The 22,350-nt window shown below is 45.3% G+C and overlaps 1 protein-coding gene across 1 annotated transcript in view; it reads left to right on the top strand.

Annotated features, from left to right (window-relative positions):
• Window positions 1-22,350, top strand: part of RSRC1 (arginine and serine rich coiled-coil 1) — a 102,914-nt gene that overhangs the window by 66,373 nt on the left and 14,191 nt on the right. The window lies entirely within an intron of this gene.

Below are 22,350 nucleotides of genomic sequence, written 5' to 3'. Positions count from 1 at the left end.
CAGATTAATTTCAGTATCTGTGTTCTCATTAAGGAGCGCAGCATTTGAAGACGCCGAAGCACTCCCCTCCCATTTTTTAGGGTAACTGGGTTTTGATTTGCAAAAACTGCTGTGGGTCTCAGCTGCACGTTTGTATTTTGCATGGCTTTATTCCGTTATCCTCCTTAATATTTAGGCACACGGAGGCCTTTTTAGTGCACTCTGACAGTATCGCAGCAACTCGCCACGTTCGAGCAGATGTTAAGCAGGCAATAGTTGAATGTTAATTTTGGGAGGGTGGGATGTTTAAGCCTATCTGAAGTATGTTGCATGTGGGCCTTCCAGACTTAGCTACAATGCTTTGTCTCTTGGGAGAATTTTAAAGCTAAACCTCTTTCTTTTTGTCGCTCTATATGGACTCTCTCAAGTCAGTATAAAGCAGATCATCCCTCGGCTAAAGCTCTTCAGCTTTTGTTATTGGGCTCTGTAGGCCTGTAATTAGGCCTCCTGGCAGGCCTTGCAGGCCAGTTAATGGTCATATGGAGTTTCTATGAGGCAGCCTGGCTTTGTGCAAATCCTTCGCGGGAATACGTTTATGGGTCACTTCCTACCAGGACCGGGCTTTGTGCGGCTGCCCCCGGGCTGACAGGGAGCAGGTTCCCTTGACCATGGCCAGCTCGCTTTGCGCCGCACAATCTCCCCCTAATCCCCAGTGTAAACAGAGGATTTAGCAGAGCTTCTGTCACTTACAGTTGCCAAACCACTTGGGTGTCTGTGATTCCTTTCCCAGCCTTCATTACTGAGAAGCACAGGAGATTTGGGCTTGGTTTGCTATTAAGCATTTACTCACTCATATTGCAAACTGTAAGAAAAAAGTTTCCCCTGCGCTGAATCCTGCTTCGATAAAGCTGATAAGTGTGATAGGAAACATCAGAACTTGCAAGGCACTTAATTTGTGCCTTTAATTGTTGTATGGCATCCGTGTTTCCTCATTAAGATTAAAATACGGACAAATATCCCTAAATGGAAATACACTGATAGGAAAGTGGACCTTGCCAACCATCGAAGTAGCCTGACAGTTTTTCCAAGTGGAGGTTTCTTATTGTCCGTACGAGGACGGTTACAAAAGGCAATTGATCTGGATTTTCAAAGGTCTGGAGTTGAAATAAGGGACTGGTCTATTTTTGGAATCTGCATTTCAATCTATGGCTGAAAGAGCATTCAAGAATAGGGCATTTTTGTGCAAAGAATTCTTGACGGAGTTTATTTAAAGACAAGTTGAGAGCCGAGGCTCTAATCTGACATTAGTGAGATGAGGGAGAAATTAATGAATAGAAATAAGCGTTTACCATTTATCAGATCTGTTTGGCAGCGGTTCTGGGTATCAGCTATTTTACTCATTATCTTTGAATTATGCTATCAGATTGCTCCCTCTAATTTTGCACCGTGCGTCTTTATTACATTTTACGTAGCCCTTACAGAGACAATAATGGAATAGAAGCACGTTGTCTTTAGCTCGTGTAAGAATGCGAGAGTTTTATAATACTTGTGCGTTTCTTTATCTCCACACTGTAATACATTTTATTAGAGAGAAAAACCCTCATTTGTGCTCCCGGTGCCTGATAAACATATAGCCTGATATTCTCTACTCGGTATCACAGCGGCTCATAACAGATGTGGCTGAAAGGACCACATACGTAGACTGTATGATTTTAGTCTGGTGGAACTAATAGGATCACTCGCTACTTTATAGATTCTTGCTTTTCTTTTTCCTTAATAAAAACTGTTTAGTTAAATAGGATGGGCTCTGTTTCGCTCTTTGCTTGCTATGCAGAGCAGCAAGGCAGGCCGGCAGCAACAAGTATGAAAACTTTCCCTTTATGGTGCGTAGCGTGGAGTGCCAAACGTGTGAGATGCTGATGGATTTGTTGGGTTGGGTTTTGTATTGATTTTTTTATTTATAGTTTTTGATGTTTGGGTTTGTGATTATCCAAATGGCCCTAGAAGGACAGATAATGTCTGCTGGCTGATGTAAACAAGGGGTGAAATAGGATGTAAAATGTGTAGGTTTCTGCGACATGGGTAAGATTTAACTTATAAAATGCCCCTTTATCCAGAGATTGAAATGTTGATGATTTTGAAAGTTGCTAAAAATTGGCGAATAGGTTAATTAATATAATTACTTTGTGAATATGCTCAGCCTGACTTGATACCAACTCCTTGTTTCTATCAGTATCAGACAGTTGTTTTAAGCTGTGTCCATCAGCTCTGGGTTTTGCTTCTGTTTGTATGGGAGTCTGAGTCCTGTGTGTAAAATCGTCCCACTGAACAATTTCTGTACATCACAGCAGTTGATTTCAGGTGCTGAAGACCTTTGTGTAAAGGTGTGCTCAGGTACAAGTCTGAGAAGCCATTGATCCCATTGCTGCTGTGATTTCAGCTACCAGCATTAATTGCTTACGGCCCCACAAATTGTCACTGATGTCTTTTCTTCCTTAATGCCTTTAGCGTTTTAATGCCCTCTCCGTGTCCTCTCTTCACTTTATGGCTGAGGTTTGGTCGGAATACTCACTTAGTGAACCCAATTCCTAGGCCAGCTGCTGGTTCTGACTTGCTCAGCAGGTTTCTGAACCTCCCAGCTCCCTTGGTTGTATGGTGGGACGAGGCTGAGTGCACTGCGTGAGGTGATGGTGTGGAAAAGCAATCACAGAGGTCGTAAAACCACAACAGGTTGATATCAGCAGGAGGAACAAGCTGTAGGTGATGTAGCAGTTTCCAACCAAAGCTCCTGCTCTGAAGTCTGCAGTAGAATTTTTAAAGGAAAGTAAGGGCATCATCATGCATTCATTATGGTGGACAAGCTTTGAATCCTTACTGGGAGCCTTCCTGGCTTGGTTGTGGTTCTTCCCATGGTGCTCAGTAATGTGCAGAGCCGTCAAGACTGGGGAGAAGGAAAGCCTGAGGAGTTTCCATTCAACCCAGCTGCCAGGGCAGTGTGGGCATTTGAAGCTGCTCTGTTTCTCAGTTGAGCTTCCCATGTGTTGCCAGCTCTCCTGGATGGTTTCAGAGCTTCCCAGGCAATGAGCTGTGAGTTTCCCAGCCCTCCACCTCCTAACGGCCCCAGTTGTCTCTGTGGAACACCAATGGTGCTGCTGGGGGGCTGCACACCCAGGGGTGGCCCTGCCCCACCTGGCTGCTCCCCAGCCCATCCTTCCTCTTGGGATTCTTGGGTGAGTTCTGCTGTGTTTATTCCAGGTCTGGTTCCATCCATGCGCTCATGTTGGTTGCAAAGCAGCAGAAAAACTAAAGGGCTGTTGGTAGTTTGAAATAAAATTCACACTTATTTTCCCTTGTGAGAGCCTGATCTGTGGAGAGCCGGGTTTGCTTATTTTAATGCAGCCTCTGCATTTGGAATCAAGCCAGTACTGCATTTAATAATTACAAACAAATTTAGTAAGTGAAGATAATAAAAACGACAGAAATCAGCACCGACAAGAAAACGGATGTTGGACTGAAATGGCGGCAGCTGTTTTTTATGGTGTGTGTTTGGTGAGAGTTGGAGGCAACTCCATTGAGATGCATGCAGTTGTTGAACTCACCTGGTCAGCGTGCAGCGGGGAGCTTTGCAGCCGGGCACGAGGGCTTGTACAGCTGGGCATTAAATAAGTTTATTCAGACATTGCTTGCTCCTAATTTGTTGGCAAAGCTGCATAATCTCATTAGGGAACTAAAAAAAAAAAAAAGAAATACTTTCTGCATGCAAAGCTACAGCTATATAATTAAGAGTCATTAATCCAAGTAATTATTTTTAAATCATATTAATGGTCTCGTCCTTATGGAGTGTGTGGTTTTGATGTGCAGCTGTTTTGTGTCATTGGCGAGCAAACAGTTATTTAATCAAGAATTTCTTCAACTTCTTTTTCATGGCTGCTGTAAAAATATGGTGTTTTAATTAAACAAATTGGAGCCCGGAATAAAATATATTGGAAAGAAGGTAATTCTCTTCTGCAAGCTGCAGTGCTGCTGTGTTGGTGTCCAAAAGCCATTGGCTCCAGGAACTTCTTTTGGGCTCTTGTAGGAGATAATAAAAAGAGAGCTTAGTTTGGAGCCATTGTTGCAGCGTGGATTTCAATGTGTGGCATAGATTTCAATGTGTGTTTTTTTTCCCAGCGTAAGAAGGCCAGGAGTAGCTGCTAAATTGTACCCTAAAGAGTGGAATATGGCCGCCTTTTGGTATGTAAATACGGACATCACGGTGTGAGACAGAGCCTAGAAGTAACTTTATTAGCCAGTGGACGTTCAGCGCCTTGAGAAATAAACCTGAAGCTGTTGGAATTTCTATTTCTTGATTAGTTTTAGTCTGAGAGCTGCTGTGCTACCAGGAAACAGAAGCATCTCAGGCCCACGTTCTAACTAATAGGTTTTCAGTAACGACGTTGTAGCATATGGTAGACATGATTTTGATGCAAATATGTGTGCTAATTATGTGCAGATGAATCTTGCAGTCCTGCTATTGATCTTAAGTCAAAGACAATTTTTCAGTTAGCTTAAGTTTTATATCAATTCATATTTAGCAACTTTGCCCGGTAATTTAATTATGTGCTGCTTTGGCTGCAGAAACCATATGTGGTTGTGCAGCAATTTGCTGTTTAGAAATGCCTTTTGGGAAAAGTTATGTCTTAATATCGACAGCGCAACATTCATTTCTCATTGCTCACTCTCTGTTGTGCCGTCATCTCCGTGGAGGTGCCTGCTTTGGCCTGTGGTCATTGAAGCATTGGCCAGAATGTGTGCCCTGAGGTGATGCAGTACAGGTAGCCTGTACCTTCCTGTGGGTTTCCCAGCCTTCAGTTTGGATGTTGCACAAACAGAACTGCAGAGCGTTTGGCTGTGCCCAAAGAAAGGCTTTGCAGGACCTGGTCTGCCCCCAGTGCTGCCCTTCCCTGGGCGGTGAGCTTCGTGCAGTGATGCTTAAGGCCCAATTAGGGTAATGCAAAATCATTCTGGAGTAATGGTGTCTTGCAGAGATACAAGCAGAGTTTAGGAATCTTAAAGCCCTGAAAATTGGACAGGAATTTGTGCATCTTGGCAGGTGTTTGGGTGCAGTTTGTCTCTCTCTGCTCGTTTGCCCACTTGTTGGAGATGGTCAGTTCAGAAGCGCGGTCAGTCCGGCACCTGAAGGTCTCCCATGATCTTCCTATAACTCATCTGTATTAATTCTTTCACTTGAACCAGGAACGGTATTTAACGTGGGTAATGAAATCCTTGTTTTACAGTTATTGAAAGAAAATTTATCACGGCTTTATTAAATGTAGAGGAATAAGTGTGCCATTTTTTCCAAGTGCTTTCGTTTGCTCGTGTTTTCTTTGTTGACCCAAATGAATGAAATTAGAACAAACAATCTCTGAGTCATTTGTAATCAAGAGCTGATTAATGGAGTTTGGTTTCATAGCCATTATTCATTCGAGAACACCTGATATCTTTCCCATAAACAAATTGTGTTTGTCCAAATTAAGAAATTAAATGAAGCATTTGATGAGTTTATGATTGACCCTTCTAACTCCGAGCCCATTAGTCAATGTCGTTATCATACAGCACTGTTTGACTAATGTGCTGTCTGAAGAAGCATGTGGATTTATTATGATTTCTGATTAATGCGTGCTGCAAGCCAAACTACTGGATTGTAATAATTTTTTGATTTTCATTTGAGCAATCGCTGGAGATTTTCATCAGTGATGAAATGCGTTTGTGTCCCATTAGATTTAGAGATGATTATAAGGTGCTGGCTGAATAAATCTTGAAGCGCGGTGCTGGATGTTGTTCAGAGATGGTTTTTCCCTACTAGCGCTGCGCTGCTGGGTTTTCTGTGGGGATGGCTGCCCATCTTTTAATGGGAGCTTCTGTGTGACTGATATTCTCATGGCTGAGCCTACCAGTAGGAGTTCTTGTAAAGACGGGCGTCGCTGATTTCCTTCTGCTCATAGCTTTGGTTTCTGAAATGTTGCTAAGTCTGTTTTAAAACTGTGCTGTGGATGTTTGGTCACTGGTTGTCCTGAAAGGCTTTTTGTAATACTGACAACAAGAATGTGCGTAAAAAGTGGATGTTAAGATAGGCTTTTATAATAAAAAGGTGGCTTTGCTTCAGCAGCATTCTCTCAGCTATTTCAGGAAGTGTTCTCTGTGTTAATAATTTAATCTAAAGACAAAGAAGTATTTTTTCTCAGAAAAGACCAACCCAACCAGTACCTCCTGTCTGGAAGCCCAGCGTAGCCTTGCATAGCAACCATTGCAAGTGCATTTGGAGGGTTCAGCCCAAAGAAAATCACCCGAAGATATGATGAATGAACTCGCACTGACTGCCCAGAGCTGCATTTGCCTGTAGCATTTAAAACTCCTAATTGCTTGCCTGGCATTAAGCTGCTTAGAGAGACCTGAACAGGCACCAGCAATCTCCTTTTGATTCTAAACCAAAGATTGTGAAAAGGCGAGAGCAAGTGGGAAGTGAATTAAAGCACTGCCTTAAAGCACAAAATGCTTTCTAAGAACTGCTAAGGCCTGAAAATGAAGACGGTAAATACAAAGTAATAACAACAACCTAATGGCAAGGATGGTGAAGCTGGTGTTTATCCTACACTTGAATGGTATCTTAGCATGTAACCCATCCATCCGCATGTACACACACACCTCTCTGCTACCTTTTGTCAAAAGAAAAGCTAAGTTTTCACGTAACACTCTTCCCAATTGGAATCAATATGCAAAAGCAAGAAAAGTTCACACCGAATCAAATCTGCAGACAATAATTTTGGCTGTGTTGCCACAAGTTTAATGAAGAATTGCACTGTGATGCATGGGAAAGGGCAGAGTGGGGTCTTTGTTAAATGGCAAGGAGGAAACCTCGTGCCCTTTGCTATATCGCTTGTATTGATTACCGAGAAAGAAGAAATATTTTGAATCACAGCTGACTTGGAACAATCAAGTACATGCACATATGTCAGATCTTCCCATTAGTTCTCTCCTATTTCTGTTCTGCATGGCTGCTGAGTAATTTATTATTAAAGATTTCTGGGCAGACTTCTTTGTTTAAGCCAACGTGTATCCCTCCTGTCCTCCTGAGGGAGGACTCTGTTCTTCATGAAATCAGGGTTTTATGTGTTCACCTGGTAAGAGCACAGGTATTAGAACTGAGCCCCGTTGTGCTGGGCACGGGGCAGTGCTTGGGGTTGGGCTGAGGGTGCCCGGTTTGGTCTGTGCAGGTAAATGTAAGGCCAGGTGTGTTGGGTGTTTGTGCAGCGCTGGAATGGAGCAGGGGGGCAGTAAGACCTTGCGCTGGGGCTGGTGGTAGCTGAACCTATGTCCAATGGCCTCATGAAATGAAAGTCATTGCTGTAAGAGGTTTTCTTAACAGTGTTTGTGTTAGTGCCATCCGTCTGGTTGCTTTTGGAAGCACGTGGCAAGAATTTCACAGTGCAGGCAGCTCCTGTCCCCTCACACTCTGGTTCCCTGACAGGCCCAGCTCCAGGCTTCTGCTTCCTCAGGGAGGAAATCTGGGGGAGTTCAGCCACAGTTGTTTGCACATCTCCAGTAATCTCTCCTTCATAGCTTATCAGCCTGAGGAAACTTATGGGTGATTGCACTGGGACAAAACAAGAAGGGAGCTCTTGGTGCAGAAGCTGCTGCTTGTTGCATCTCAGCTGCTTTCAGTGCTCACTAAAGAGAAATCTTCCACGTGTTTGGTACAAACAAAGCACCTTTTCCTTGCTCCTATCTTCTGAAATAGCTATGCTAAGTAATTTACCTCCCTCCTCAAAGCAGAACAACAAACCAAATGCAGAAAAATCAATTGGAGCACACTGATGCATGAAACGTTTTAGCCCAAACAAGTCAGAGCAATGAAGTTGCAATCAGCAGGTTCCAACAGTCAAATAATCCTAAAGGGATGTCGTGCTGTCATCGTCCTACAATATATTAAGCTGTTCATCCTGAGCTATATTATAGAAGTGCAGTTATTATGTGTGGGTGTTGTTCCAATTATTTTCCGTGATGCATAAATTTAAGCACAAGCAATGCTTACTCCCTGTGTAGGGATCCCCGCAGTACTTCCATTTTCCATCTCCCTTCTTTTCCTGCCTACCCATCGCCTTTAGCTATCAGAATCTGTCATGGAAGTTCCAAAACTGGTTGTATGAAATTTGCTCAGGTTATAACATAGAGGCCTCTGTTACTGAAGAAAATGTAGATGTGACCCTGAGAATAGCCTGTGCTGCTTTGACAGTGCCCTTAGTACCTGGTGGTGTCTCAGATGACAGTTCTGAGAGGGAGGCAGGTGGTGGAACTGACCATGCAGGGATGCTCTAGTGGTGTGTTTGCAGCCTTGGATGCTGCTTCACCTGTTAGAGTGTGGCAGGGGATGGGAGGTGCTGCTTGTCCTGCTTTTTCTGTCAGCGAGGATTTCAGGCTGGGTAATGCACTGCTTCCATGGAGGTGACCCTGAGTGATCCCCATGTGCCCCAATGTGTGTTTGCAGCAGGCAGCCTGCCCTGTGCTCCCACAGCTGGCAGGGATTGGGCCTGAGGTGGGCTGCAGTGGGGCTGCAGCATCTGGGGGCCAAGAGTGCAGAGGGGACTCTTTGATGTCTGCCACTGTTCACTGTCTTTGTCAAGCATGTGTTCGAGTTAAAATTGCCGTCTTTTTCCACCACTGTGCCAAGCGGGGTGGCAGCAAGCACTGAGGGAGTATAGCTGGGCAACAGGGCAGCCAGGAGCAGCAGAGCCAGCACTGCTGGGGAACTTCCATGCAGGGTGACCCGGAGCTGACAGGAGTCCATGTCAAAGGGTGAGAGGAAGGAGTTCTGCAGAGATGTGAGCTGCTCGTGGCTCAGTGAGCTTAACTCCTGCAGTATTATCTTCAAGTCTCTGCTGCAGCGTGCCTGTAGTTTTTAAAGCTCGTTAAGCTTACCCAATGGGCTTATTTCCAGTAGTGGTGGGACACGTATTCTGATGTGCTGAGTGCCAGTCACCATCCAGGCCACCCTGACATTGTGGGTGTTTTGTTCCAGGGCTCGGCCTACCAACAGATGATAAAAGGAGCCGTGCTCTCCAGCAGATAAATTTACAGTATTCAGCTGTTTGTAGGTGATTATGCAGGGCTGCAACAAAATAAAGCCTAAAGCATCCTATTAGCTGTGCCGTTTGTATGGGTGCTAATACACTTTGAATAAAGCCCTCAATTACTGAGCACTTCTGAGTCCTGACAAGACAGTCCCATGACGTTAATGGTATCTTTATAACCTTTTTAACTTCTTGTTTCTCTGACAGAGCACTACAATAACAGCGATGGGTTTGCCCTTGGCAAGCAAAAACTCATTTTGAGAGGATAATAAGTATTTACTATTTAGATAGCTGGCAATAAAATTTCTCTGAATGAGATTTTCCTCAGAAAATACCAACTGATTGAATTACTTTCTTTAATGGACTGGTGAAGCATGTAATAACAGTTTGTTGAAGCAGCGAGTCTAATGCTGAGCTTTTTATTTCGGGTTTGGTTTTTTTTTTTTGGTGAAAGCACAGGATTTTTTCCGAACTTTCTCTAGCGTTTCCTTGCAAGTCACACAGGTGGATTTCTTTCATCTTAGGTAGGTGCAATAAACGACAGCGGTGACAGCCAGGAGTTTCCAGGATCACTGTGTGTTCAGACCAATTGCTGCCATGCAGTGTAAGTAGCTGGGTATGGGCAGAGCCTCGTGCTGTGATCTCAGCTTGTTGCAGGGTTGCTCTCATTCACGTATTGCTGCAGACCGGAGCTGGGTACTGTTCTATGGCAGGTCTTGCAGCTCGCAAAGCCCAAGTTGGCTTCTCAGCACTAATTCAGGAAGTACGTGTGTGTTCATGTAAACACGTGCAATACCTTCAGTATTTTCCCTGTCAGCTGGAGAATTTCATCTGGTCACCATAAGAAAATGCACTGCAATTGGATCCAGAGCATGGTGCCCTTACATTAAACAGCCCTGAATATGCATACGGTAGGAGCACTGATCTGCAGGCTTTCCTTTTCTCTCAGCCCCCTGGCAGAGCCCTGTATCGTTTCATCTGCTGCTTTGTAATTTCAGGAAATGTTAATTCCTGGCACTGGGAAGCTCTGGGGGTCCCACCTCACACCAGTTCTGTAGCACTGGAGGAAGATGGTAATATTGGGTAATATTTCTTTTCTAATGTAAACATCAGTCACAGTGCAGAGCTGCTGTGATGCTGCAAATGAATCCATAAGCTGCGCTGCAGTTTGCTTTAAAAAACAAAACCCTCCAAACCACAGCTTTCCCTCAGCTCAGCGCCTCCATTGGAAGCTCACACAGCACCGCATGGGTTTATGGATTGAACTCTCACTATTTTTGGACGTACTGGGCTGGATGAGTGATGGCTGTATCTATTTGCCATAAAATTTTAATTATGGGATAGGTATGAATCATCGCTCCTGCTTTTTAAAGTGTTAAAATATTAGAGCTGTGTTATTTATTGTACCTGTGGGGCAGATGAAGAAAATGGAAGGGATCTGAAGTCGGTGCAGGCTGGATCCTGACCTGGGCTGATGGCTTTTGCACCCTCATCAACACGAGGTGCTGCCGTGGATGGACAGACAGACAGACAGCGCTTCTCTCACAGGTACTGAGGCTCCCACCCTGCAAAGCCAGGCAGACCTTATTCATTTCATTACCTTGAAAACCCCGTGGCTTTCAGCATTGCAGTTTACAATCCCGGCACTGTTGCAGCACTCTGCTGCATCCCCTCCAGGTGCAGGGGTTGCAGTGAGCCCCGTGTGCTCACTGATCAGTACCAGACCAAATGTTTGAACAGGAAAAAAGAGGCAAAACAACAGGAATTGTGCGGGGTTTTGGTACCAGCTGCTGCCGCTGTAATGTATCCATTATGGGAGTCTCAGGTTTTGTCCCAGACTGAAGCAGCAGCAGCATATTTAAACACCAGCAGCACCATCAGAACACTTGTTTCCCAATGTGTTTATTTTGCCTTTTGGGCCCTGGCTGGTTCATCTGTATTTGGCCAGTCCAGGCGTTACTTTCAACACCTCCCACTTGGAATCTCTCGTGCTCAAAATGAGATTTTCCCTTTCGCTGGGAGCCTGGCTGTGGTGGGCAGGGCTTCCACACCGAGACAAAGTAACAGATTGAAGTGGTTGCAGGGCTTTAATCCCTTGGTAAATTAGCCAGCAGGCTCGCCTTTTCATGGCTGTGCTAAACAACAGGTTGATGCCATTTGGGCATTAGCAACGAGAACCACCTGAGGGAATAGGAAATGAATAAGGAGAGATGTAGTGCGGGCAGTGCGTGCCTATTAGAGCCGCGTCTTTCTGCCAGGGAGAAGTGATAACACTAAATGAGTTTTTAAAAGACAAAGTTGGGGATTATACAGTCATTTATGATTTGATTAATGGGTAATTGATCCTGGTAATAGCAAACATCCAGACAGGGCTGCAAAAAAGAAACAACAACAAACCAAAGCAGCCACCTCATCTTTTCAGCACCGTGTTCGGCTTCCTGCTTTTATTCCAGCCTGCTTTATAGACGAGAGCTGGTGCAGCGTGCAGATAGCCGTGCTGCTGGAAAGGGACTTCATGTTAAAAAAGGAAATCTGTTATTCTGAAGCTGGTATTAAAATAGATCTAAAACAATTTGTAGAATTGTTTGTTTAGGCTTATTTTTGTTAGACTCGGTTAGAACAGCAGGTGCTTGTTGTTGTTCCAGATTATTTAGCTGGTAATAGCAGGTAACGTGACTCTGATGAGGGAAAAATACTACATTTTTGTGCTTGCAGCAGTAGGAAATCAATAGTGCATTTAGAAAATATAACTCAGAAAGCTGATGTCAGATGAAAGATGTTGGAACTACCTGTTAGCCTCCGAGTCCCTCCCTCCGAGCTCTGAATCTTCTATTTAGAAAGAGGGGTTTTAGGGATCAATATGAAGATCTGTTGGTAATATTATCTTTAATTAGGGTAATCAAAAACCACGCTTAGAGCGTGACACCTGCCAGGGAGAGCTTCAGAGCAGCGTGTGTGAGCTGTGTGCTGGGTGAGAGCTGTGTGTGTGAGCTGTGTGCTGTCCGTGGGCACTGATGGAGGCACGGTCCCAAATGGGAGCCGCTCGCTGCTGCGTCGGCTTTCATCTGCTTTGGGGGGCGGTTTATTCTCCCATAATGCCATTGATCAATGATATCCTTTCAGCAGTGATGTAATTAAAGAGCTTTCGTCAACTTTGTGCTGTGTTGTTTGGAAATGTATTATTCTGGAGATTTGGAGGCGATCGATGGGGCGCGGGGGGCAGCAGGGCATGGTGGGATGCACACCTGGGCCTGGGGCTGAGCTGAGCCTGCCCTGACCAGGGGCTGCCCTGCTGCTGCTGCTTTCGTCATGCCTGCTATTGAGCTGAGCTTCTTCAAAGGAGCTGCGATTGAGTGTGGTGAGGAAATGGTCATTAGAGCAGTTATTTTTCAGAGGGTTTATTGCTTTGGTTGCAACGTGCATCCAATATTTTTAAAATAATCTTAGAACAATATCTTAAAAAAAAATCTGTTATAGTTATCCTGAAAATGAGGCCAGATTTTGTTTATGATGTGAGCAGAGAAGCATCGCGTTACCATGTTGAGCAGTGAGTGTAATGTGAAGCTGAGCACAGGGGAGGCACTGACAGCCTTCCCCCATGCAGAGCAGTGCTGTGCCACATTGCAGCACCTCTGTAGCTTTCCAGCTTTCTCTGTCTCCTGTGAGTATCGTTTGCTGTCCTCAGAACTAGGAAAGAAGTGTGAAAAAGAAGGGAGGCAGCTCGCAAAGGGCGCTGGGAATGACCACTCATAGGTTGTCCTCTGTGCCCCTCAAATCCTCCTGCTGGCATCGAGTGTTCTTCTGCTGGAGGCATCTGTAATGAACTTTCTGGGCTCAAGACAACATGGAGCTGAGCTGGAGCAGCTCTGGGCAAATAGAACCTCACAGGCAGGCACTGGGTCTTGTGCATGGGCACTCTGCTCCCAGCTCCTCTCTCTGTGCATGCTTTGCTGGCCATTGTAGACATAGCCTTAGGCTCAGCACTGTCCATAGATTGTTGCCTGCACTCCTACCAGAAGTGGGTTTTTTTCCTTCGATGGAAGCTGTCATAATGAATGCGCTGAGGAACGTGTGTGAACGCAAGTTAATTCTAATTGATTATCAGATGTTCTACTGGAAGTACAGATTGTGTACAGAGGATATACAGATGCCTTGCACATGTGAGTTCAGAATGCAATTGATTTTGGATGAGGGACCTCAACAGAGGGGTGCTGCCATCGATTCAGCAAGGTCTGTGACGGGCATTTCCCCTCCTGCTCATCGCAGCGATGTGCTGTTAAACAGCCAGCTGTCGGTATTTCCAATTCTTTACGTTTTCTGATCATGGGAGAAATAGTGAACTGCAAAAACCGACTTTGCAGAGTGCTCAGACCATAAGTGAAAGTTGGCTGGAAATGAAATCTAATTGAAGAAAGTCTGTGTGTTCTCTGGCGTTGAATAAGGCTGCTTATTTATTACTTTGTTATAGCTCTATACAAATACATGGATGCGCGTGTCTGCTCTAAAATTAAGCTGTCCAGACTTACGAGAGCCAGTTGGAATCTTTCAAGGTTGCAGATGAGGAGGTGTAGATGCAGGTGCTGTGATACGCCGCGTGCCCTTGGAGGGGCTTTCTCACCGGTGACAAATCTTTCTGAAATCCTCTCCCAGAAATCAGTTCTTTTTTTTGGCTTAGAATCTCCGAGGTTTTTGATTTCCCATCTACTCTCGTGGATTTTAATACAAGTCTCAAACCCAAGCCTTTATTTGAGAAACGCTTCAGAAAAACGTTTGATACCTCCAATTCCTTTCTGCATTATTTAAACAGTAGTGCAGGAAACTTTGCTCAGCGGCGTTCCGCGCCGTGCGCTGCGGGTGTAGCTTTCCTTTAATGCAGCTGTTGGATTGGAACCCTCTGGCTTCATTCCAGGAGCGATCTGCCGTGCGTGCTGGAGATGAATGGTTTGTTTTCAGCAGCATTTCTTCATCTTCATCGCTTAATCTGGAATGAAATTTTACAGTCAGCTGCTGAATCCTTAAGCAATATATTTACTCCTTTTGTCCCGGGGGAATATTTAATAACGCTGTGTACAGTAAGTGATTATAGTGGTTAATGATACAAGCTGAGAATGTATAGGTTCACATATTTTTTCCCCATCACGAGGAGAGCTGTGGTGCAGCACAGGAGCCCAAGTTTCTCTCTGCTTTGTACGCCCCGCTCTCAAGGCTATCAGAGGTGTAATTGAGTGTGTGTTGGCACCGGCAATAAGTCTTTCACACAAATCTTTCCTTGACACACACTCCCCCTTTTGGTGCCAGATGTCAAGTTCTTTTGGATGCCTGTCTTATGATTTTGCAGTTAAAGCACAGTAAATCGTGGCAGTTTGCTGTGCCTGGACCTGGACGTTGCTCCTCACTCCACAGTATTTAGGTGCCCCGTTCCTCATCTCCGTGTGTTCCTCATGGACGCTTTGACAGTGATTCTGAAAAGCAGCTCTTTGTTTTTTGTTGTTGTGCTGTTTGTTGGCTGTGGTGGTTTTAAGCTTCCATTGGTGTGTCCTTTGCATCTTCCATTTAAAAATAGAAACAGTTTTTGATCCTTTTATTTGTGAGTGTCACAAAAGGTTTTTCATTAACATCGTGGTGAAAGTGGAAAATTGCCTTCAGGAGATGGAAGGAGTTCTGCCTTCAGCGCACGTTTGCAATGCCTCCTGATCCTTGCAACATTTTTTGTATGTTAATGATGCCCCATTCGTCGTTAAGCTTGCACTGTATTGTACTTTGGAAAGCATAATTTCAGCATTAATGCTGTGCTCGGATGTGAATTCAGTTTGATATGGCCGTGTTTGGTATAATAAGAACATGCAAAGTTGTAAGCTTGGTTGCATGGTCTCCATGAAGTCAAGTGGCATTTCTGATGGAGCAAGGATTTGGTCGGTCAGGTTTGAGGTGCATCATTCCTTCCTGTGGGAGTTGTTGTCTTTGCTTACTCCAGCCTTTAGTTTTTAGAACAATCTCATTGCTCCAGAATCTGTGAACCCTGTGTGTTGGGGATGAGAATGAAGGCTGTCAGCTCCACGCAGAGCCTTTGCTTCCATTGCATCACATATAGGCCAAGGGGGTTTGTGCTTCTCATGGCCACAATCACCAGTGTGAGACTCACAGCCCCGTGCTCACACATGGACTATTTTATGCCCAGGTCAGAAGTAGGGCTTGCCACCAGCCTACATCTGATCTGTTTTTCACAAGGAAAAAGCACTGCTTGGTGTGGTAACGTACAATGTGCCATGGTTCTCTGTATTGGGCATCTCCTCAGCCACACCTGATGAAGGCTTATTTTCCAGAGTTACCGTAGGCCCTTATCTGAGACTACTGAAGCAGAGTGAGTTGATAGGAGGGCTGTGTGGATGAGTCTCTGACGACAGCATCGCCAACAGGAGCCTCTTTCCCATTTTTATTCATTAGCTTTTTATTTGCTTCGAAAGCACGAGATAAAATGTCTGGGGAGGCCTCAGCAAGTTCCCTGGGCTGCCTTGGCTTCTCTCAGTGTTGTTGTTTGTAATGGTTTATAAGTACTCCCCAGTTTATTACTTCCTTTTGCTGGGCAGATTAGTTGTCATCCGTGTGGTTTTCACTCAGCGCGGTGATTCCTGACATCTCGCTGTTGGCAGATGAAAGGAGGGTTCATTGTGAATCTGAGTTTTGTGACAGAATTTTTCCAGTTTGCTGACACGCTGTCAGGCTGAATTCTGCTATTAACCCTGAAAGAAAAGCCGACTGTCGCTCTCGATATCAGGCTGAAGTCACAATTGTCTTTGAAATCCATTGTCAGTTTTGTTTTGTTTTCCAGAAACAAATGGAATACTTTTACTTTAAGTTGGCAGTATATTCTTTTTCAAACTCAGATCATTGATTTGTGTAATTGCGTGGCCGAGCTGTTACATCGGTCAGCACAGCGGTTAATAGAGGCAGTAGTGCCAGCAGGTGCTGGGGCTGGGTGCTCAGAGGAGGGATGTTTCCTTGGGGGCTGCACAGGCTGGTTTGGGATCTGCTCAGTGCTCAGCTCTCCCCAGGGTTTCAGCTGGAAGAAACAAACCAGCCAACACAAACCAACGCGGTGTCATTGGGGTGATCGCTTCAAAAGCGATTGTTGTGCCAATCAATTATATAAGAAATATAAAAGCAAGAAAGGAAAAAGTCTCTGTCTGAATTGAAGCACTGGGAAGAGCAGTAACTCCATCCAAATGCTGCTTTAAGAGCACTTTAAGTGAGTAGAGTCAAAGTTGGGAGGTTTTTGCTCCTCAATTCTCCAGTTGAGCTGAAAAATGCTCCCAAAGGCCACAGCACAGAAGCATCCTTTACTTCAAGAACTTTTGTGTCTGGATTTTATTTGTTCTCCCCCAACCTTTGCTGTCCTCTGTCCTTTTTAGCACAGTAGAGGAGGGCAGTTTTACCCTCCTGGGCTCTCCTCTTTCCAGCCCATTTCCCCAGAAGAAAGCCACTCAGGCAGATGCTGCTGTTTAATCACTGCTGTTGAAAGTATTGTGTTGTTCTAATAACTGATCTTCTCTTTGAGACCAACTATCAGAAGAGATCAGAACTGCATCCAGTGGCGGTGTCTCCTTGTATGTAGGTGTGTGTGTGACCCACTGCTTGGCTACAGAGCATCCATGCTGGCAAAGCAGAGCCTTCTTGGAGCAAATCTTTGTGATATTGAATAGCATCCAATGCAATGAGTCGGGAGCCACGGAAGCAATTTAAGCCAATTAATCCTTAGTGTTAAAACATATTTCGGTTGAATTTTTTATCAGACGTGTGTGTGGGAAACTGTGGGAGAAAGAAAGAAATTAGAAATGCGCTAAATAATAGATGAGCGTACGTAGCCAAGATCTGCTTATTAAGTCCTCTTTATTATTCTAAATATTTAGTGCCAGATCCTCAGCTGGAGTAAATGTCCGCAGCTGCATTGAAGTCGATGGAATTGTGCCAGCTGGGATTCGTTACGAATCTGGCCCTTGATTTTGCTGCAGGAAGACAAGAATGTTTGGGGAGGCGAACGATGGATGGGGCAGCAGGGACTTTGCTGATGGTAACACCATTTTCACAGCAACGCTAATGGGAAAAATAAGGGAGTTTACCATAATGAAATTAGAGGAACTTGTTATTTCATTAGGTGTAAATTTTCCCCCGAGTCCCTATGTCCCCAGAACCTTGCATTCGCTGAGGATCACTGCGGAGACACTCGGGTGTTTTTCTTCCTTTTCTGTGGATGCCGGGTTTTGTACCAGCATTTCTGCTGCCCTTACCTGAGCGCTGTCACAGCAGCCTCACTGCGCTCACATCGACTGCAGAAGAAGCCATAAATGCATTTGATTTTTGAAAGCTGTTTTGCACGCTGCAGCTGATTGTCCACTGTGAGTAAAGCGTGCTGTAATTTAATGTGGCGTCTTATTAAAATCCAACGTGTCATTTCATTTGGCTGCATTTTGGAAACGTATCAGCGAAGCGGATCCTGCAGCTAGCTAATTCCAGCATTGCTAAAAACCCCAAACTTGTTATTTCCATAGGAAAGGAAAGGCGTTCTGCAGCACCATAATACACCGGGCTGCCCTGCTTGGAGCTTCCATGTTTATGCCTAAATCTCCCCATTTCTGCAAGAATGGCTTTTTAAGAGGCTATCTTGGAGGACTGAAAATAACATCACAAACCGTATTTGTTATATTCTTAATTGTTTTGACCATAGAATTAATTTTAAAGTCAAAAGGGGCACTGCTTTTTCATCACTCCCGGTCCGGAATATTCAGCATGTCACAGATGTTCATGAATAATGTCCATTTAGAGCTGTTGGCAGAGCGCGCCGGCGAGTTGGCGAGATGAATTAAATGTTGGGGGGATCTGACAGGCAGCACGCTGCTTTGTGATCATTCCAAAGTTCTAATAATCTCCCTCACCTTCCCTGCCTGCCGCTAATGAAAGAGAATAGGTGATTGCACCTCGGGCTATGTTCTGCGCCTAATGACTCCTCCAAAGGCAGATTTATGAAGAAAAAATTAACTTTGAATGAGGATTGAATTGGCCCTGACAGTCTGATAGACTGTGACACAGATTCTGTGGCAAAACAGACGTAGCCCTAATTGATTATCAATATTTTAAGCAAAGTGATGAAAATAAGCATTAAGTGATGAGAAAGGCAGTCTTAATACAGTAGGCAGTAACCGGGCTATGGGGAGCCTTCGGGGAGGCTGGCCTGCTTGCCATCCCTGCATTTTATCTGTCAGCTTTCACCTTTGGCTTCCCAGCACCCACTGTCCCCATCCAGCCTATTTTTTGCTCTCAGGTTTACTTGCAGAATGCTAAAATGGCCTGGGCAGGGGTGGGTGCGCTCCCCTCTCTGCTGAAGTTTGTTAATATTTAACCTGTCTTGACTTGGGATAACTTGGGCTGTTCTGCACTGTGCACACTGTAGATTTGAGGAGCTCCTTCTTTCTGCTGTGCTTTCCTGCAGCCCTGTATAGATTATAAGTTGTGATGATGAGCAGAAGAGAGCAGCAGTATTGCAGGGGTGGTGCCGAAGGGTCTGTGCCTTTGTGGATGGGTTGATTGTACCCAATGTTTGGACGAAGGGAAGAAGATATTTGGCTTTTGCCTTTTGGATAGGTTTTTCTTGAGGCCTAAACCTGCCAGAACGGATGCTGGGCGTCCTTCCTAGGGAGAAATGAGAAGGTGAAATTGATAGGAATCGTAGACTTGTTGGGGTTGGGAAGGACAGAAAAGCAGAAGAAACGGCGCAATCCTGGTTACATTGAGGTGTGCACAGCGCTGCTGCTGCTGCATTCTGCTCCTGCCTGGGACAGTGGCACAGATCAACTGCTGTGAGCTCAGGGTGCAATTTTGGGGATGTCTGCTGGCTAACTTTACTTGTCAGCATATGAATATTTAGCAGAGAGCATTGCCGCAAGCCTCGATAAATTCCATGTACCAGAGAAAAATGGCATGTAAATTAAATAGGGCCTTGTAAATTAATAATAGATTGCCATTGTATTTTTATATGCAAGCTGACTGAATATTTTATAAGTGCAAAAATGTTTGTGTTTAAGAAAAGCCTTTCTGATCAGCATCGTGGGTTGCACGGCTGCGCTCTGAGTGCTGCATCCTCGTGTTCCTGCCTCTCTTCCCCCACATTGAATTGCACAACATGCATTTATATGAGTCTGAGGAGTTGGGAAAAGTTCGCAATTATGCTGAGCTGCTCTCAGAGACATGCTGATGGCCAGAAGATGATTTATTTGCAAAGACCATTTGCTTCTTCTCTTCTGTTTTCCTGGAAAAGCTGCACGCTCTTTTTGTTACATCAGCTGTAGTCTCTGAAGTGATGGTTCCAACGTTTCCTGTCAGTGTAATGTCGTGCAGTCAGACTGTGTTTTAATGCAGACCCATTGATTTTTTTGCTGTGTTTCTGACATTGCTGTGCCCAGCTGAAGGTGGCCCTTGGTCCTGGAGCTGCTGGTGGGGAGCACAGCAGGGTGAGCAGCAGAGAGATGGGGACTTAACAGGCTGAGATAGCTGGGGTTTAACGGGATGCTTAATTACGCTTCTTGTCTGATAGTAGGGGAAATGGTTTAAGGTATTTTAGGTTTTTCATTTGAGTACGTGGCATTAAGCAAAGCAAAGCTTGATGCCGTGTTGGTCATGCTGTGATTTAAACTGTTGACTGATTTGGGCACAAGCCATTGCCAGAGCACTGACATGACAGAGCCTTGCCGTGGTGGCATGACAGCTCGTTGGGTTTTTAATTTCTTTAATAGCCAAGAAGGTCCAGAAGAAAAAAAAGATCAGTGGGATTGTAGCTCAGTCTGCGGCTGGATGAGCTCTTAGATGTATTTATTCTGTATTTCAGAGAGCTCTATGAGCGGTCAGATTTTGTCGTGCTGGCTGTTCCCTGTGCAGGAGCAGCCTCAGCACTTCAGTTCTGGGATCCTGCACACTCAGACTGCTGCGCTCTGCAGTGCCTGAAAGGAGGTTAAGGTGAGGTGGGGTCGGGCTCTGCTCCCAGCCAGCAGACAGGAGATGGTGGCATCAAGCTCCATCAGGGGAGGTTCAGGGTGAATATTAGAGCACAGTTCTTCTCAGGAGTGGTTGGGCACTAGGACAGCTGCCCGGGGAGCAGTGGGGTCTCTGTGCCTGGAGGCATTTGGAGCCGTGGGGATGTGGCACCTGGGACGTGGTTGGTGGACACGGTGGGGTGGGCTGCAGTTGGGTTGGGGATCTCTGAGGTCTTTCCCAACGCAAGTGGTTCTGTGGTTCTGTGACCCTGTGGTCTGCTTGGGTCAGTGAGCAGCCGCTGCTCCTCTGCAGGGGGAGCAGTGCTGCAGCAGAAGGGCTTTCTGCTCTTTCTGCTCCTCTAAGGCAGTGTGCTGGGCTGCGCTGTGCAGCTCATGGTGCTTTGGAACAAGGTGTAAGGCTCCTGAGTGCTGTTTTAGTCACCGCTTGACTCGATCAAAACAAGCAGCATTTTTCCAGGTGCTTGGTGGGAGAGTGGTGATGGCGTATTCAGAGGGCTTTGGGAGGGCTGTTGGCATGGAGTTCTTACAGCCACCAGTGGCCTTGCTGACCTGGTGTGGTCACAGTGGGCAGTGCCCATGACCTCGGAGCCTGGCTGCTCTGCAGATTGATGGGCTGAGTTGAATTGTTGTTAATGAGCGATTCTGTGCAGGAAATTGTCCTCATGGTACTTCCTAAATGGCTCCATTGTCCACGTAATTAACTGGGAGGTGGAGGGACATCTCTGTTCATGCTGGCTGAAGTGTAACTGCCTTACAAGGCTTGCACACGGGCAGGTTTGAGGTCGTGTATACAGGGCAGAAATGCAGTCACAGAGCAGGAGCGTGTGCGGTTTCATACTTTTGCTCGGATAACTGTTGGGGTATCCAATGAATTGCTCCCGTGCTGCAGCAAATCAGTGAGGAAGAACAAAGTCGCATCGCGGAATAGATAAATCACATCTAGGCATGGCGGTTTATTGAATCTAAATTGTGCCCAGTTGGCCCAAGAGCGATATAAGCCATCCATCTTGTGCTGATAATGGAGGTTCTTGAAATCCACCTGATGTTTGCATTATTAAATCTCAGCCTAATGAGCTCTGCTAATACATATTGAAGGCAGTAGTGAGGAGCTGAACGGGAATCCGAGCGGGATAATTTGAAAGAAACATAAGCTGAGCATTTTACATGACTCAAGGGGTATATCTACAATTACGCATATAACCAAAATTGAATTTAAATGGAATTTCTATTATCTTTGTCCTTTTACCAGGGAGAATAAAGTGTAAATGAAGTAAAAGTCTTCCGAGTTGCCAGCGGTTTGTTTTTATTACCTGATTTAATAGATCCTTGTAACGATCCTCACTGGCAGAGAAGTTTTAATATTTCATGGCGTTAAGTGTAGTCTGACTATGTATAAAGGCACACGAATGGAGGCGATGGCAGCGTGGGCACCGGACCGCTTGGTGACAGTGCTGGAAGCCATGTGCTGCAGGGAGCTGTGCGCGACGTTGGGGCTGCATGGCCTCGGCTGCTGCTGAGCTGAGCTGTGCACCCCAGCATTGCTGTTGATGGGGCGGCAGGGCCGGGTGCTCACCAACCTGAGCGAGCAACTGCTGCTGTTTGGTACAAGCAGAGGCCTGCTATGAACTCTGAATTCCGCTTCCTTCTTGTCTCTTTCATTGTGACACGGTGATACTTTTTAAAACTTACTATTTCATCACATGTAATGCTATTAGGGACTTCTTCTCACTTAGTTCACTCATCAGGCAGCGAGATGGCAATAAAAGAGAATGGCTCCTTTGAGACATTAATGCTTTGGAATAAATGATGTGCTAGAACAGAAATTTAATTAATTTACAGAGTATATTGATAGTCCCTTGTTACTGTGCTGTGTATTTTTAATCTGCTTTAACATCTGTAGTAGAGTGTTTGAAAACCCCTGCAGTTGAGCAACTAGTAGGTAATTAAGTAATAAGCAGAGAGGTTTCTGGAGAGAAAGAGAGTCTTTTAAGGAATGCTGTCAGAGCATGAATAAGGCAGTGCTGCTGCCATTTGCAGTGCAAACGGTGCTCCGCACCTCTTACTGCCAGGTAGGAGCTTTTGGACTCTGATTTAAACACTCTCTGCATCCCTGAGAACCCTGCCTTGTTTCTGCCTTCTCAGAAGAGGCTCTGTGGATTGCTCACTGCAGCAGCAGATCCCCCTTAAAATGCACTGTGTGGGCACAGCCGGGGTCAGGAGCA

The sequence above is a fragment of the Excalfactoria chinensis genome, chromosome 9 (genome assembly GCF_039878825.1).
Source record: "Excalfactoria chinensis isolate bCotChi1 chromosome 9, bCotChi1.hap2, whole genome shotgun sequence".
Classification (NCBI taxonomy): Eukaryota; Metazoa; Chordata; class Aves; order Galliformes; family Phasianidae; genus Excalfactoria; species Excalfactoria chinensis.
The sequence above is the reverse complement of the archived record's forward strand: the minus strand, read 5'-3'. Positions and strand labels throughout refer to the sequence as shown.